Raw genomic sequence first — 18,552 nt, forward strand, 5'->3', positions numbered from 1 at the left:
ATCATGCATAGCAGAATCACAGGAAAAATACATTTCATTTAAACTATCCCCAGAACTATCTAAGACATTAAAAAAATACCTTATTAGACTGTTGCTTAAAACAGTAGATTAACTACAGCTTTCTAATGAAATGAAACATCTCAACTTTTAACATATGTAGCCTAAGTAAAACAGTAGGTATGAATTTAAGGCCAAGATTTAAAACAGCCATTGCAGCATCAGATAAATCACAACACGATATATGCAATACCAAATTGTCATATTTTTCAAAATGATGCATATCTTGTGCAAGGAACAAAAGAATTTTAATATCAGTACCATTTTTTTCTGTTTTCCTTCCACTGCTGTCTTTCCTTTGTAGTATCAAAAAGCCCTAATTTGTGACTAGTGTTCCCATTCTGAAATCCCTCATGAAAGTTTTCCTGAAGACATCCCAGTTGTTAAGCTGCCAGTAAAGGGGGATAAGAAAGTTCTTCCTCTTCGTCCCCTCTGTAGCACTAGCGCTTGCTTACAATGAAGCAAAAGATACTTCATGGCATTTCTTGTTCCCCTCATTTCCCGAGGAAGGCCTGCCCTTCTGGCATCTGTTCTTATTGTTTCCCACCCCAAAGGCCAAACCATTATTGTAGTCTCTAATATCTCTGTTCAATATTTTAATTTTCTGTTCAATAATCTGTTTAGACAGCTCTTGTAATTTTTCATTGATTCCTCCTACTAACTGCTCAAACAGAAGGAATTCAACTGTGATGACAACGAAGAACACAAGAAAGAAATTTCTTCTTTAACCAGTCTTTGTCTTACAGCATCCCTCTCTACAAGTATTGTCACCCATTCCATAATGCAGCAGTGTACTGCAGCTTTCCATCTCTGCTCAAATTTCTGGTCTTCAGGATCTAAGGAATTAAACAACAGAGATGGATTTTTATATACACGCAGTCCACGAGGTGAAATATCCAACTCTATGTACCTCTGAAGGCTAAGTATATTATACTGTACAGAGGTCTCTTAAACGAATAAACGTTCAAATTTATTAGCAGTACCTTGAATCTCCGGTGAGAGAATAGCAAAAGTACATTGTCCAACAGATGCAAAGGGATTAAAAACCCTTCGATTCCAACCCTCTTCCAACAGTTGCCACATAGGGGTCTGTTATTCCATCAAACCAATGCTGTGATCAAGTATTCTATCAGAAATACAGCAGGAACTCTGTTACTCATCTGAGTAATATATTCCTCCATAGTCCTCTGGCTACCATTAACAGCATCTTTTCTGAAAATACGTGGGAGCTGAAAATTCGGATTACTGGTTATAAAATAAAATAGAACAAAACTACCACAAAAGAAGAAAATACAAAACCAAATACAATAAACAAAACAAATGGCCAGAAAAAGAAAAACGTTAATAATCTTAGTACCTTGGCTATCAAGCCTTCAAGAAATAAAATACATCACACTAAAGCACATTATATAAAGCCCCAAATAAACATAGCAATGAAAATATTCAATAATAAACCAATAGAAAGCTGCACTCAATTCAAAGCAACACCTTCCAATTACACTCAAGATTCAAACCTAAAGGAGACAAAGTTCCAAACTTTAAAATGTATATAGTTTCTTTATAATGCAATCTCTTTTTTAGTTCAGGAACATTACAATTTTTCCAAAACAGTACTTAACAACTAAACCCCCCTCCATGACAACATAAATAATGAGCTGCTACAGGACTTTCAAGTCTCTTACATTTAATATCTCTAAGATGTTCCTGCAGTCTTACCCTACAGAGACACTTACGTTTCTCCAATATAAAAAGACTGCAGGAGCACCTAAGTGCATAAATACCTTCACTATAACAAGTGAAGAATTGCCTAGGTACATATTTAACACAATTAATTTGACTAAAGGAAGGAGTTGTACACTTATAAACAGAACAATTCCCACAAGCAAATGTAGCCACAGATCTAGGTTGCACATATATTTCAACACCAGGGACTGAAAAACAGCTATGAACTAACATTTCTTTTATACTTCTGTCCCTTTTAAGTAACAAAATGGGTTGTATAGGTTAAATATCCTTTAAAAGTTTATCCCTTAACAAATAATCCCAATAATACTTAACATTATCAAAATTCTTATCAGTTAAAATATTGAAAGTAGTAACAAAATACACCCTATGGTCTAACCAATCCCTGACTATTCTCATATTCATCTCCATTATTCCATTGTTGATTCACCCCAAACAGCCAATTCAAAGCTCTTTCTAATATAGTTAGATCATAACCCCTTTGTAAAAAATAATTACAAGTTTTATTTAGTTCCTCAGTGAATATATTTTCTTTATTACAAAGTCTAGGAAGTCTTAAAAAATTCAATGAGGTAAAGAATTCAATAAGTGGGAAGAATGACAACGTTTCCCATCTAAAACATGATTAATATCAGGAAATTTTCTATGGACTCTAGTCAAAATACCATCTCTGACTACCCCCTCTAGTTCCATGTCCAAAAAATATCTTTGAACCAAAGAAAACACCATCAAAACTTATACCAAAATTATTCCTCTGCAAATCATTTATAAAATCATTCACAAACATTTGTCTATCTTCACATAAAAAAATCAAATCATCAATATATCTAAAATATTGAATAACAAATCTTTTATAAAATATAAAAAAATCTAACTTATATAAATATCTAACCTCAAATAACCCCATAAAAAGATTAGCGTACATGGGAGCAAAAGATATTTCCATAGCCATCCCTTTCAGTAGATTAAATATTTCCCCATTAAACTCAAAATAATTATGAATTAAACTAAAATACAACTTAATAATATAATTAACTAATGGACTATCACCTAAAAAATTATGTACTGCCTCTATACCCAAAGAATGACTAATATTAGTATAGAGGCTTTTAACATCCATAACAAGCCATTAATTATTAGCTTTCCATCTTAATGGCCAAATTTTTTCTAAAAAATCAAAAGAAGCATGTATATATGAATCCAATTTCATCACAGGTTTCAATAAATATTTATGAAGTAATAAACATACATTATGTAAAAAATAACTAGTAGCAGCCACTACAGGATGACCTGGAGGGGAAGTTAAATTCGTATGTATTGTTGGCGAACAGTAAAACTTAGCCATAGAACAACCTCGTACAGTGAATTTTCTTTCAATGTCTTCCTTAAAAAAAATATCCCAACCGAAAACCTTTAGTGATTAAGTCCTGAAATTCTTTTAATGCTTTCTCATATTCATCACTTATCACTTTATGCACTAATATAATTCAAATTAGTCTCATACATTTTTGTATTGGGTAAAATGCATCACCACTATGTTATGACCTTTATCTGAAGGTTTAATCGCTAGGTCACGGCGCTGACTCATACTTTTCAAAGCTAACCACTCAGCTTTGGTTAAATTATATATAATATTATTCTTATCGTCACAAATATTATTGCATGTACCCTCAAGAGTGAAATCAACCATTGCAGAAAAGTTTTTAATACTATCATTCAAAAAGGGGTAATTAAATCACTTTTGCACACAGTATCAGAAGTGTCTAATAGACAATAAGCATTAATCATCATGTATAGTAGAATCACAGGAAAAATACATTTCATCCAAACTATCCCCAGAACTATCTAAGACATCATTAAAAAATACCTTATTAGACTGTTGCTTAAAACAGTAGATTATGTGCAGCTTTCTAATGAAACGAAACATCTCAACTTTTAACATATGTAGCCTAAGTAAAACAGTAGGTATGATTTTAAGGCCTAGATTTAAAACAGCCATTGCAGCATCAGATAAATCACAACCCGATAAATGCAATACCAAATTGTCATATTTTTCAAAATGATGCATATCTTGTGCAAGGCACAATAGAGTTTTAATGTCAGTACCATTTTTTTATGTTTTCCTTCCACTGCTGTCTTTCCTTTGTAGTATCAAAAAGCCCTCATTTGCGACTAGTGTTCTCATTCTGAAATCCCTCATGAAAGTTTTCCTGAAGATATCCCGGTTGTTGAGCTGCCAGTAAAGGGGGATAAGAAAGTTCTTCCTCTTCGTCCCCCTCTGTAGCACTAGCACTTGCTTACAATGAAGCAAAAGATACTCCATGTAGTTTCTTGTTCTCCTCACTTCCAGAGGAAGGCCTGCCCTTCTGGCATCTATTCTTATTGTTTCCCACCCCAAAGACCGAAACATTATTGTAGTCTCAAATATCTCTATTCAAATTTTTCATTTTCTGTTCAATAATCTGTTTAGACAACTCTTATAATTTTTTATTAATTCCTCCTACTAACTGTTCAAAACAGGAGGAATTCAACTGTGATGACAACAAAGAACACAAGGAAGAAATTTCTTCTTTAACCAGTCTTTGTCTTACAGCATCCCTCTCTACAAGTATTGTCACCCATTCCATAATGCAGCAGTGTACTGCAGCTTTCCATCTCTGCTCAAATTTCTGGTCTTCAGGATCTAAGGAATTAAACAACAGAGATGGATTTTTATATACACGCAGTCCACGAGGTGAAATATCCAACTCTATGTACCTCTGAAGGCTAAGTATATTATACTGTACAGAGGTCTCTTAAATGAATAAACGTTCAAATTTATTAGCAGTACCTTGAATCTCCGGTGAGAGAATAGCAAAAGTACATTGTCCAACAGATGCAAAGGGATTAAAAACCCTTCGATTCCAACCCTCTTCCAACAGTTGCCACATAGGGGTCTGTTATTCCTTCAAACCAATGCTGTGATCAAGTATTCCATCAGAAATACAGTCAGGAACTCTGTTACTCATCTGAGTAATATATTCCTCCATAGTTCTCTGACTACCATTAACAGCATCTTCTCTGAAAATACATGGGAGCTGAAAATTCGGATTACTGGTTATAAAATAAAATAGAACAAAACTACCACAAAAGAAGAAAATACAAAACCAAATACAACAAACAAAGCAAATGGCCAGAAAAAGAAAAACGTTAACAATCTTAGTACCTCGGCTATCAAGCCTTCAAGAAATAAAATACATCACACTAAAGCACATTATATAAAGCCCCAAATAAACATAGCAATGAAAATATTCAATAATAAACCAATAGAAAGCTGCACTCAATTCAAAGCAACACCTTCCAATTACACTCAAGATTCAAACCTAAAGGAGACAAAGTTCCAAACTTTAAAATGTATATAGTTTCTTTATAATGCAATCTCTTTTTTAGTTCAGGAACATTACAATTTTTCCAAAACAGTACTTAACAACTAAACCCCCCTCCATGACAACATAAATAATGAGCTGCTACAGGACTTTCAAGTCTCTTACATTTAATATCTCTAAGATGTTCCTGCAGTCTTACCCTAAAGGGACACTATCGTTTCTCCAATATAAAAAGACTGCAGGAGCACCTAAGTGCATAAATACCTTCACTATAACAAGTGAAGAATTGCCTAAGTACATATTTAACACAATTCATTTGACTAAAGGAAGGAGTTGTACACTTACAAACAGAACAATTCCCACAAGGAAATGTAGCCACATATCTAGGTTGTACATATATTTCAACACCAGGGACTGAAAAACAGCTATGAACTAACATTACTTTTATACTTCATCCCCTTTTAAGTAACAAAATGGGTTGTATAGGTAAAATAGCCTTTAAAATTTTATCCTTTATTGTGGGCTTTACATAATGTCCTTTAGTGTTATGTATTTTATCTCTTAAAGGCTTAATAGCCGAGGCACTAAGATTATTAAAACATTTTTCAAATATTTTGGAGGGGGGGAGAAGATTACTATATGGATAAAGTTAGTAATGTCATTTGAATTTTTCCCTTTGTGCAAAAGGATAATGTGTGACTTTTTCCACAGAGGAAAACTGGAGTATTCCTGGATTTACTTATTAATAAGGACTGAAGCAGGCTAGATAATGCTATTGGTTACTATTTGAAGGTATTCCCTTATAAGATCATCAGTTGAAGCAAAGCACTGTTTGAGTTTGTTTAACAGTAGTTTTACATAGGATGTGGGCACAGGTTTGAAGGTGAAAGTGGATGTGGTGATACATGGCTGTTACAGAGGGTTAGGATTAGATGCTGAAGAATCATTGGTAAGAGATGCAATACAACCTATGAAATACGAGTTGAAATGTATGCTGGTTGAAGTGGTGAGTTTTTGTGAGCAGGATTAGGGTTGAATTTTTAGCTGGGTTGCTACATTTCTTAATGGCTGACTATCCAACATTTTTTTAGGGTTGTGTTTACTATTATTCTGAAAATTATTGTAATATAGCTGTTTATCTTCATTAATTTGTTTTCTAGCATGATTGCGAAGCATTCTGGAGTTTTCAAGATATTGTAATGTTTTATATTTTTGCCATTCACTCCATGCTTTTTTTCTCTAACCTGTATAGGAATTCTACTCTTTTTGGATAGCTAAACTGCATTATTTGTTTTTAGTCTCTTCATTGTAGGAGCTGCAAGGCTATTTAGGATAATCAAGGAAGTTGTATTGAATTCATTTACAGCATCATGTAAGGGGAGGATTTTTAGGATGTTCCAGTTAATAGATTATAGGATAGTATTGAACATTTCTGGGTTAAACTTAAAAAGGCTGTGTGTTGTTTTATAAATATGGTGTGTAAGTGCATGCGTAAGATGTCTAGTTGTATGGATTGGGAGATGATCACTGAAACAGTCAGAGATTGTACCTGAGATGGCTTCTTTGCTAGGGTCGGAAAATAGGATCCAGTCTAATAGGGAATTTGAAGTCTTGCTATAATGTGAAGGACTATTAATTAGTTGTGTGAAACCAAATACTGTCATGCTAGATACAGCGGATTTAGAGTTTATGTCCATCCAATTGACATTCACATCACCTAGTTGTATTTTGTCTTGTGGAATTATACTGTATAATCCAATGTAGGACATCTTTCAGTATAGCTGTGCTATTGCCAGGATGGATGCAAAGGACAGTAATACATATTTGTTTATAATTGTTTAATTTCAGAAAAGTAATAAGAAGCTTTGCTGAACTGAATTTTGGTATTAGTTTGTTGTAAGAAGAAATGTGGCAGTTGCTGGGAAATTGGGCATTGCGGATGATATTATAGCCAAGAGGTATCATTTCAGTGTAATTTATACTGTTTTTAAGTCATGTTTCAGTTACAGTGAGACTATCAAACTTATTCTGAGTAATCCAGACACACTGCTCAGAAATTTTATTTCTTATGCTTCTAACATTTAGGGCAGCAAAAGTTAGACTCCCGGGTTTGGGAGCTGACTTTTGTTGGATTACAGCAGTGTGGGGAAGAGAATTATCTTGATGTTCATTGTGATAGGTGGGGCCAGGATTAGGGTCAATGTCTTCTCCTTGAAGGATTTTAGTATATTGGGGGATTATTGATACTTGTTTTTGGAGGTTATTTTTTCCACTTAATTTTGTTTTGTTTTGAGTTGAAATGGTCAGTCTATATTTGGAGTAAAGATGATGGGCATTACTAAATAGGTCTGATGCAATGTGGGGAGAGTGCAGGGAGGAAGTATGAATAGGTGGTTGTGATAAAGTTGGAAAAATGTTGAGAAATATATAGAGTCATGGTAGGATAAGCTTTGGCCCAGTCAGAGAAGAGGAATAGAGGATACGCTGAGGAGTAGCATAATTAAGTAAATGGATGTGTAAGTTATTGTAACAACAGCAATGATCAAAAATGTGATCAATGAGATAATGTTAATTTGTTTTCTATATACCTAGTATCAGTAATTGACAACAGTGCAAAATTACCCAAAACAATATCACTTTAGATATTGCCAGTCATGAACAAAAATGCAATAGCAACAAGGTGCAGTTGTACAATATTGCTTAAACATAATAACACTGCAGGCATCTGAACAACAGTACTAATTTTAATGATGGCCAAATGAAGAGCATCTAATAAGTTAATAAGTTAAAAAAGAGTCAAGTACCTCAGTGTGTGATGAAGCTATCAGTTACCATAGCACAACTAAGCTGAGACAGAGAAGAGAGAGAAATGCATATAATGTACAACAAGGCTATAGAGATTGCCTTATCAGCTATAGACCAAGATTTTATGCTGGTCCACTAATAGGATTAAAACTGCTCTGTGCCACACCACACTGAACTGCACAAACCATTGGCTACTTAAAGTGTGTAAGACTCCTCAAAAGCCAGCCAATGACCCTGCAGAAGCTGGCCAATCTAAAACAGGCAGTCCAATCCCACACTGAAACTCAAGCTTAGATAGTTGACATGCGAATGCCTCTACTCTTACCAGAGGCTCTAACACTGAAGGCCTGTCCTAGGAAGCCAGTGAAGTGCTTATAATGCACTGACTCAACAAAAGTCCTGTTGCTGCTATCTTTAAAAAAGAGACCATATCTAAGTGAAGATATGACAACTGCATTTCAGACAATGCAGCAAACAGTTTGATTGCAAACAAAAATCTTAATCTGTTAAACAAAGTAAGTCAGTTTTTTGGTAAAGGCTGTTGGTAAAGTAAAGGATAGCCTAGGTCAGAAAATCATCATCCAGATGATTGTATGCTGATATCAGAATATGCTGAAGATGATGGTGGATGATAGCAGAGGAAATGAGGGTTTAGAGGAATAGGGGAGGCAAGAGGGTCTAGCTAGGAAGTGGAGCATAGAAGCCATGGAGTATAACGGAAATGCTAGCATAGAGAGGATGGAAAATGTTTGAAAAAATCCAGCAAGCTGAATGAAAAATAAATAAGAACTCTACCTGAATTACAACAGGACAGTGAGTTGTGCTACACCAAGAGTTCCTACAAGTGACATGCTCAAGGGTGTGACACAGTTACTGAAGCAGAAATATGGAAGCACTGTAAAACAGAAAGCTTTAGCATGCACACACACACACACACATGCACGCACGCACGCACGCACACACACACACACGCACACGCACACACGCGCGCGCGCACACACACACACACACATACACACACACGTCTTTACTGTTAGAGCAAGAACTATTTAGCACTTTGAAATATACAAGGAGATTTTTATTTTTTCTGATTTGATAAGCTTGCATTCTGAACATTTTTGTCTTTTTTACAGTCTGTAAGATTAATGAGTGATCATTAAGAAGATATAAGCATGGCTGTTCTGCTGCTGAAGCCTTTTACATGACAAAGAGAATGTCAGATGTTCATCTCTGGATATTAAGCTCTTAGTTCTGTGTATAACAGAATCGTAATGAATTGTAATCGAAGTATCGTAAATAAAATCACTGAGTTCCATGCAACCCTTAACTCCTGCTTACCTGACATTGTAGCAATAACCGAAACCTGGGTAAACCCCCACATCAAAGACAAGGAAATTATTGCAAACAGATATAATTAGATTAGACAGACCAAACAAAAGGGGTGGTGGTGTCGCTATTATGTATAAAGGCACACTCAAACTGAAACTATTAAACTGTGCCCCTCCTGACCTACCTAACTCCAAAATCCTAACAACATGCTTAGTAATAAACCCTACCAAATCTATTAATATCATAACCACCCCCCCCCCCCCGGGAACAACCTATCCACAATTGAGAATGTTCTCACCTGGGCATCAACTAATTTCAGCCAGGAGACCATTATCCTGGGTGATTTTAACCTGGATTGGCATTCCTGCAATACCAACAGCCCCTCCAATTTCTTAAACCTCTTCAATTTCACTCATACCATACGCTGTCTGACCTGGCTAGATAAACATTCTAAAAAGCAGTCCACCCTAGACTGGATAAAACTACCAAACCAAATATATCCAGACTCCCTCAGTGACCACTAGTCCACCTTCCTGTTCAGAAAATGAGCTCAGACACAAACCAACATAATATATAAATTTATCAGGAACAAAAAAAAAAACTTTTTCCCCTCCAATTTCAACCACCTTCTTCAGCAAAGTAACTAGTCACCTCTTAGAAACTTCCCACTTGATCAGGTAGTCTTTTACTTCAACAATACCTTTCTTAAAATACTCAACAATCTAGCACCCACAAGAAAAATAAGAGCAAAAACTAGATATATACCTTGGCTATCTAAAGATACCCTAGCACTGCTGAAGCAAAGAGACAGGGCATGGTCCACTTACCACACTACCAAAAATAAAATAGACCACACAACATATCAGCAGCTATGTAACCAAACTAAGAGACAGATAAAAATAGACAACCAAAACTATTTCCTTTCAGATCAGCAAACCCACCAATTTAACCCCAGAAAATGTTGGCAAAACATTAACAATCTTCTCAACCCAGGCTATACCCCTACCCTCTTAACCATCAACTCCAAAGTTTCAGACCCAATAGCTACACACTTTAATACCCACTTCATTAACTCAATCACATCTCTTCTTGGTAATCTGACTAATCAACCTCTCACTGTTCCCTTTCCCTCTTCCGACTCCCCCACCTCCTTCTCTTTCACCACAATGCAAACAAACTACATAAAATCTCTCCTTTCCAAACTCAAACCCTGCTGTCTAGCAGCTGATAAATTACCTAATGATTTCCTTAAAATTGCTGCCCCCTCAATCGTCTATCCCTTATCAGTCCTAATCATCTGTAATATCTCTGAACAATATACACCCTATCTACAGAAAATATCCTTAAACATTCCCCTACACAAAGGTGGCCCCTCTAAGGATCTAACTAACTACCGTCCCATAGCCATACTCTCCCCTCTAGCCAAAATCTTAGAAAAACGCATTCACTCCCAACTCCTTGCCCACCTCCTTAATCACAAACTCCTCTCCCCAACACAATACGGCTTTAGGCCAAAACATAGTACCAGTACTGCCCTGCTGTCTTTCACAAACACAATTCAAGATCTTATAAACAGAGGCCAAATGGTCTCCTCCATATTCCTTGACATGTCAAAAGCCTTTGAGACAGTCTCCCACCAAATCCTACTAATTAAACTATCATACCATGGCCTCAACACAATAGTCTTGTCCTGGTTCCATAGTTATCTCTCTAACCATCATCAAGCCACCAAATGGGAGATCACCCTGTTCTCCCCTTCTACCCATCACTATTGGTGTGCCCCAAGGATCTATACTTGGCCCCTTCTCTGTACAATTTTTACTAAAAGCCTCAGCCCTTCAACCCAACTAGCCTCCATAGTCTAATACGCCGACAACTCTACATTAATCTGCACAGCCCCCACCCCCAGGATCTACAAACAAAAATGCAAAAATCTTTCCAGGAAGCAGAAAACTACCTCACTAGCCATTAACTCATACTTAACCCCAACAAAACCAAGTTAATTGTCTTCAATTGCAATAAACCCAAAACATGTCTGACTCCACTTTCTATCTTTTTCACAAACAGAACCAAAATAGATCCCACCAGCCAAGCCAAACTTCTAGGTGTCACAATTGATGATAACCTAAGGTTTGACACCCACATCTCCCTCACCATCAAAAAAGTCCACTTCAAACTTGGCACCCTTTACAGAATTAAACCTTACCTTACAGACAATGCCAGACAAGCCACTGCCCGCACACATCTACTCTCCACCCTTCTCTATGGCTCCCTAGTATTTACAAACATTCATAAATCTGACCTAAATAATCTGGAATCATGCTACAACAAAATTGCCAAGTTTGCCACAGGCCACCCTTACAGAACCCACCACTGATCTGTACTCTCCCAACTTAAATGGTTAGAACTACCAAACCTTCTAACGTTTAACCAACTGTCCATAGCCCACAATATAATTCACAAACTTAACAACTGCCCGTCACTCGCCAATCTAGTCCAACCCAAAAGCAATCCTAGAGCACTAAGATCCTCAAATAAACTATTGTTAAAGATTACCCAAGCCTACAACACACAGGGCACCACCCTCTTTTCCCATAAAATTGCAAAACTGTAGAACACTCTTCCTCAACCTATGGCTAATAACCTCAGCATTCATGAGTTTAAAAATCTCCTTAAGAAACATCTAGCAAAATACTGGCTCTGCTCCTGCTTAAACTACCTACTACTCCCTTACATTACTCTAAACTGGCTCATTCTCACAGCTACAGCTATTAACTGCTGAAGGCTATCTTGTTTCTGCACTTGGTTTCAGTTATCAATGTATACATGCATACTGCTTTGTCTTTAACTGCTATGTAAACTGCATTTCTGCATCTTGCATTTACTGTAGCACACTGTTCTCACTATTAACTAATGCAGCCAGTTTTTATCACTGTGTCATTTTTTTTGTTAAATTTGTTAATTATTTGCTAATTATTGTTATATAACTCATGTCTTTACTGACTTGCCTTGTACACTGTTGATTAATACGTGTTCAATTTGATTGTTTAATACTATTTTATGTATGTAGATTTTCTCCCCGGGCCTCCGCTGAAAATGGGCCTCATGCCCAGTCGGACATTACCCGGTAAACAAAATAAATAAATAAATAAATAAATAACGGAACAGGAACATTACTGAGGTGGTGAAGGTAGAATTCAGGAGTATTCAATGTGATGCTAACACTTATTTGTGCATTGCTAGGAATCTCTAAGTGTACTTCCAACCTGTAAATAGAGAGGTTGGGAAGAATACTGAATGCTGAACTGATTATGTTCTTTTGGTAAATAATAAAAATAGGTAATGGCTATTTTAACCTTGCATTTTTATTTTGCAGCAGTGCTGTGTGGTTTAATTGGGTACTCTGTATTATAGTTAAAGTAATAACTAAGTTGTGCCTAAAATGTGATCCTCGGGTACAGACTACTTACCTTAAATAAACAAAATAAATAAAATCATTATGATGTAAATGATGTAAATGACAACTATAAACATGCACAGAGCTGAATTATAGTTTAATTATAGTAAATGTACCATGTTCAGCTTTGCAGATGAAGTATGCATTTCACAGAATAATTGTTCTGTTCATTTGGTATCATAGCAATCCTTTGATGTACTTTATGATTCCATTTCATGGACTGCTGCATTCTCTTACAGACTGACACTGAAATAAATGCTTGTTATATTGCTTTTGCTGGATTTTATTATTAACTATGATTACATCTAATCCATTACTGGAGCTTCATTTGGATTGGCAACTGCAGCTAAAAAAAGGCTAATAATCTTGAAGGACCTATCACCTAATATTTAAGTAATATGCACTTTTCAATCTGACTTCTGTGCTACATCTGATGGGTCTAGTCAGTTAGTATACAGAATAAGCAGAAGTAATTATGTACAGCTGAATGCTCTGATGAGGAACAGAAGAATAATATGTTGATATGTGTAGTGAAAATATATTGCTTGAAGCTACTATATGGCAGAAGAAAAGTAACTTATTTTGTCAGAAAGAATCAGGATTAGGAATATTCATCAAGCATAGAGATTATTACAATACAACACCTTCAGGTGTTAATAACTATATTTAGGTGGTGCAGTGGTTAGCATTGTTGCCTCACAGCAAGAGGTTCTCTGGTTCCATTCTTGGCTGTGGTGCCTTCTGTGTGGAGTCTGCATGTCCTCCCTGTGTTTGTGTGGGTTTCTTCTGGGTGATCCAGTTTCCTCCCACATTCCAAAGACATGCATCTGGAGCATTTCTTCCTGGGCCTCAGCTGAAAATGGGCTCTGTCCCAGTCAGACTTTCCCATTAAACAAATGTTAAATAAATATATTTTTCTCTTGCTTAACTTAACTTAGGAAAATGTGCCTGTGTGATAGTTTATACTACTATTCCTTATTCACTGTTGTTGTTTATGTGAGTCTGTGTATTATACTGGAGTAAAGTCACTTATGCTGAGAGCACGTCTTTTGGTATCTGGACCCCAGTGTATGCCTGTTTATAGACAGGCCTTAGACTGGAGTAAATCAGTTACACTGAGAATAACTCTTTTGGAATCTGGTTCATTCATTTTACTTTATTACCAAAGCAGAACACCAGCATTGTATTTCATATTTATTTTGCATTGGTGTTTGTATTTATCATTTTATTTAAAGTACAATTTTCATTGGGTATTTATTGTTGAAGAAAATGTGTGTTGTTTCATTTTTGCTTAATAACTATGTTCTTAAACTGCATTTATATGGTTGGATGTGGTCTGGACAAATATATCATACATAATAAATGTAGAATCTAAATGACTATAAAGAGGTATCTAGGTCTGAAATGGCCAAAACAGTACAGGAAATAAATGCTGCATTAAGAATAAATAAACAGAGATATTGAATCACAACAAGTCACAACTGCATTAGAATGAGTCATAATTGCAGATTAGGGATTTTATTTGCCCTATAATGTGCTATATTCAGAATTGGTTAAAAATGATCTGATGATAAGAGCATAAGGTACTTTTATCCATAGAGAGCCCCCCAGCAGTTATACATAACCACTTTGACTGTGTACACCCATTATTATTTGAAGAAATAAATTACACATACTTTATTAGTAGCTTTGGATGATCTACATGAAATTGTATAACAATTACTAGCATCATAACATAAGATACTCTTCTGTATTTATAAGAGCATAAGAAATATCAACCACCTAATAACATATGCTAACTTAATATTCACAGTCTCTGCAGAAGTAAAAGCCATCTGAATAATTTTATTTAAAAGAGAGCTGTTACTAATGCAGAGGTTGCTACTGGCAAACAACTTTGCATTTATGTGCTTCATCTGCAAATGCAGTGCCAGCTGCCCCTGAGGAATAAATTGCCTGTGTTGCATTAAAAATAGCATGCTAGTGATATTCTCTTAACATTTCCTGAACTAGATCAGTTATGCAATAGGAAATGTCTGGCAAACAACAAAAGGTTCATACTTAGTAGGCATGCAGTTCTGGAGAACATTAAGGAGCTTAGCACAAATTCCTAATTGCTCCAAGGCATTATCTGGTTAAATAATTTTCTGAATGACATACAGGAGGTAAATGAAGGTGGAAAGGATCAAACACTGCACCCTTGCCACTGGAAGCAGTTCATTAAAAAGTTGGAGCTTTAGTCCATCATTCCAATTGTCAGACAGTTTTTAATCTAAATGCAGAAATGCTTTCCTATCCAATCTTGACCAGAAAACTGTACCACAATAATATACAACAGTAACTATACAATATATAACTCTAAATAATGTAGACAATATGACCAAACAAATGCTGTTACTTCTGAAATCTTGTACCACGCCATCTTTCCTTGCTTGCTCCTGCTTCATTGGCTGAAAGTAGGAAGCAGTAGAATGTTGATGTAAAGCAGGAAACTTCATTTTTTTTTTTAATTTTTAGAGACACGGTATATGGTTGGAGAGCATTTTTTAATTCTTAAAGAGATAGTATGCAGTCACTCAGCAAAGTACAAAACTTTTCTTTATTTTTTTAATTTAATGTTGTGGTAGGGCCCCCCCTGACAGCATAGGGCCCAAGTCAGCTGCCTAGGCATCCTATTGATAGATCCAGCCCTAGCTATATTCAACAGTTGAACAAAAATAAGATTCATTAAACTGAAAATTGTCCTTTGGCAGATAAATAAGTCCCATGCAAATCAGTGTGTTTGTGTGTGTGTGTGTGTGTGTGTGTGTGTGTGTGTGTGTGTGTGTGTGTGTGTGTGTGTGTGTGTGTGTGTGTGTGTGTAAATATGCAGATCTATTTAACTAAATCGATTGAACTAAATGCTGACAATGATAATGCTGACACATTAACGTGGGCAACAAAAGAATGAGATGCTTCTGTGCATGGTTCTAGGATTAATCTCAGAACTTGCAAACTAAAAAACAAGTTTTTTTTGTAGAAGTTAGGCTCCCCCGTGCCCCCATACCCCCTGCTAAATATTTATTCCAACTTCAAGACTGCGCAATCCCCAGGGAAAAGGTATGTTCCCCAACCTGGGGTATCATCGATCTTAAACTCTTTTCACCCCTTTGTATTGTTGACCAAAACGTGTTGATAAAACAGAGGTCAGTATTCGAGATGTTCAATGTACAATATTTTGGATGACTACTATATGTACGTAAATGTATATATACACACACAAACACCACAATTAGTTGATCCTACAATGATCGACAACTAACTGTCAAAAAACAAAACATCATTCAACATCGGCCGTTATGTGTAGAAGGAATCAGAAGCCTGGGGAAGTAAGAAATTGGTGATAAGTTAGCAAAACTACTGTCTTTTTATGTTTTCACTGACTGGATAGATGACCAGCCAGATGGTACTGCATCCAGACTGAGGTCCTTATGATGCTCATTGGATAAATATTAATAAGAGACTCAGTAATTCTAGTTTTTATATTTTATAGCTATTTGTTTTAATTTCACTTTCAACAGCATCCATCCTAATGATATGAACCTGACTTATTTTTATTTTATTTATTTACATTTTGTTGACCATATTAGTCTCAGTAAACCAGTGTTCTCTTTTCACAGGAGATCTGAAGCAATATTCATACTAGCAACAAGAAATTTGGTTGACTTGAGTGTTAAATGTTTCATTATGGCTTAGTAAAGGAGAATGACAGAGATATTTACAAAATATACAGCATGCTGATTTATAGCATTATGATATTGAAATGCTGCAAATAACAACCCTAACTGTGCCGTCATAAAAAAAGAGCTTTATAAAAATCTTCTTCATTCTGCTTGCATGTTACACTGAATACATCTGTCAAAGTATTGCTTTTCTGTCTGCTTAAACTGATTTCTAATTTATGAATGAATATTAGAATATTACTGCCAATGTGAAAATGCTGCAAATATACATGCATGTATGAATGATTTTATGTCTATATAATATAGAAGTATACATGGTAGGACCTTTGACTTTGTAATTTATCGCATAGTAGTTGTACATTTATCATATAATAGCCAACAGACTGTCATGCTATAATGCTTACATAGCATAGTATTGTAAGGCAGAACACAACACACCTGCACAACACAATACAGTAAGATCAGGTCTCTAATCATAACCAGCTTATGCTTGAGAAAAGGATGTCAAGAAATTCAGCTCAACAGTGTAGAAAAAGAAGGTTGAGGACTGATTCCTGACATCCATTTTAAAAATATATAACTATTCAGTTATGATCAGAGAAACCCAATAATATTTTTTCATAGTATATAGAATATTAGCTTCCCCGATGAACTACCTGTTAAAAAGAGAAAAAAACTGCAATAGAGTGAAATGTGTTACATTTCTGAAAGGTACAAGGGACTTAACATTGCTACAAAGACAGTGGCCATAAGCAAAGTATACATTTGATCAACCATCAGCTTTAAAAGCTGTTACACTTTACTCCTCCAACAGTTTTTCATTGTGTGTGTGTGTGTGTGTGTGTGTGTGTGTGTGTGTGTGTGTGTGTGTGTGTGTGTGTGTGTGTGTGTGTGTGTGTGTGTGTGTGTGTGTGTGTGTGTGAATTGTGATAATATAAATTGTATTACAGATTTCAAAACTGTCAGACATTTCTGATGCTATTCTCTGATGGCTACCATGTCTGGTGGAGCATGAGATTACAGCATAACAGCTATGAAAGATGTATAAAAAAGTTGTTATGAAATTTTCAGCATGATGAGGGCATGACAAGCATATCTTTTTGCCATCACTGCTCTGATTGTACAGCATAACATAGCATATATTGCATAGCATTGGACGATGCAGTGGTGCAGCGGTAGCGTTGTCGGCTCACAAAAAGAGGTTCTCCTATTTGATTCTCGGCTGGGGTGCCTTCTGTGTGGAGTCTGCATGTCCTCCCTGCATTTGTGTGGGTTTCCTCTGGATGCTCCGGTTTCCTCCCACATTACAAAGACACGCATCTGAAGTATTTCTCCCTGGGCCTTCGCTGAAAATTGGCTTCGTTCCAAGTCAGACTTTCCCGGTTAACAAATGTTAAATAAATAAAATTGCATAAGATGACATTATAATATGCAACATAACATAATACATTCTATTTTGTCTCTTTCTTCCTTCCCACTGGGTTTGAGGATGGCCACACAACCACATTGTTTAGCCTCCTCCACCCTTAGTGGTCTCATGAAAGTCTGCATCCATACAAAAGAATATGTGATATAATCTCTATCAGTAGGTGTAAGAGAATTTCCATTATCATACTCTCAGCTCTTGGGGTGTGTGTGTGTGTGTGTGTGTGTGTGTGTGTGTGTGTGTGTGTGTGTGTGTGTGTGTGTGTGTTACCAGTGCAGTAACAATCTAAAATGCACTAGCTGTTTTCCTTTATCCTGATCCTTGGACAGTGTGTTGTCCAAAGTTGTAGAGCTCATGATTAAATTGATTATAGCTATTATGTGACTGCTGGTGTCAAACAGATTGAGAACCGCTGATGTAGGCTGACAGCTTAGCTCAAACACCAGAGTAAAGATCATTGTATATATACATATACATATATATGTGGCAGACTGAAATGTATGACCCCAGTATAATTACAACCTCTGCCTACAAGCATTTTGCATTTTAACCAGAGCAAATCACATAGGTTCATAGATTAGTACTAGGCTAACTGCCCTTGCGAGCCATTTTAAGCCTATCCAATTATCCCTTGTGAGACTCAAACCC

This window comes from Protopterus annectens, chromosome 3.part0, assembly GCF_019279795.1.
Source record: "Protopterus annectens isolate FY-2018-M chromosome 3.part0, PAN1.0, whole genome shotgun sequence".
NCBI lineage: Eukaryota > Metazoa > Chordata > Ceratodontiformes > Protopteridae > Protopterus > Protopterus annectens.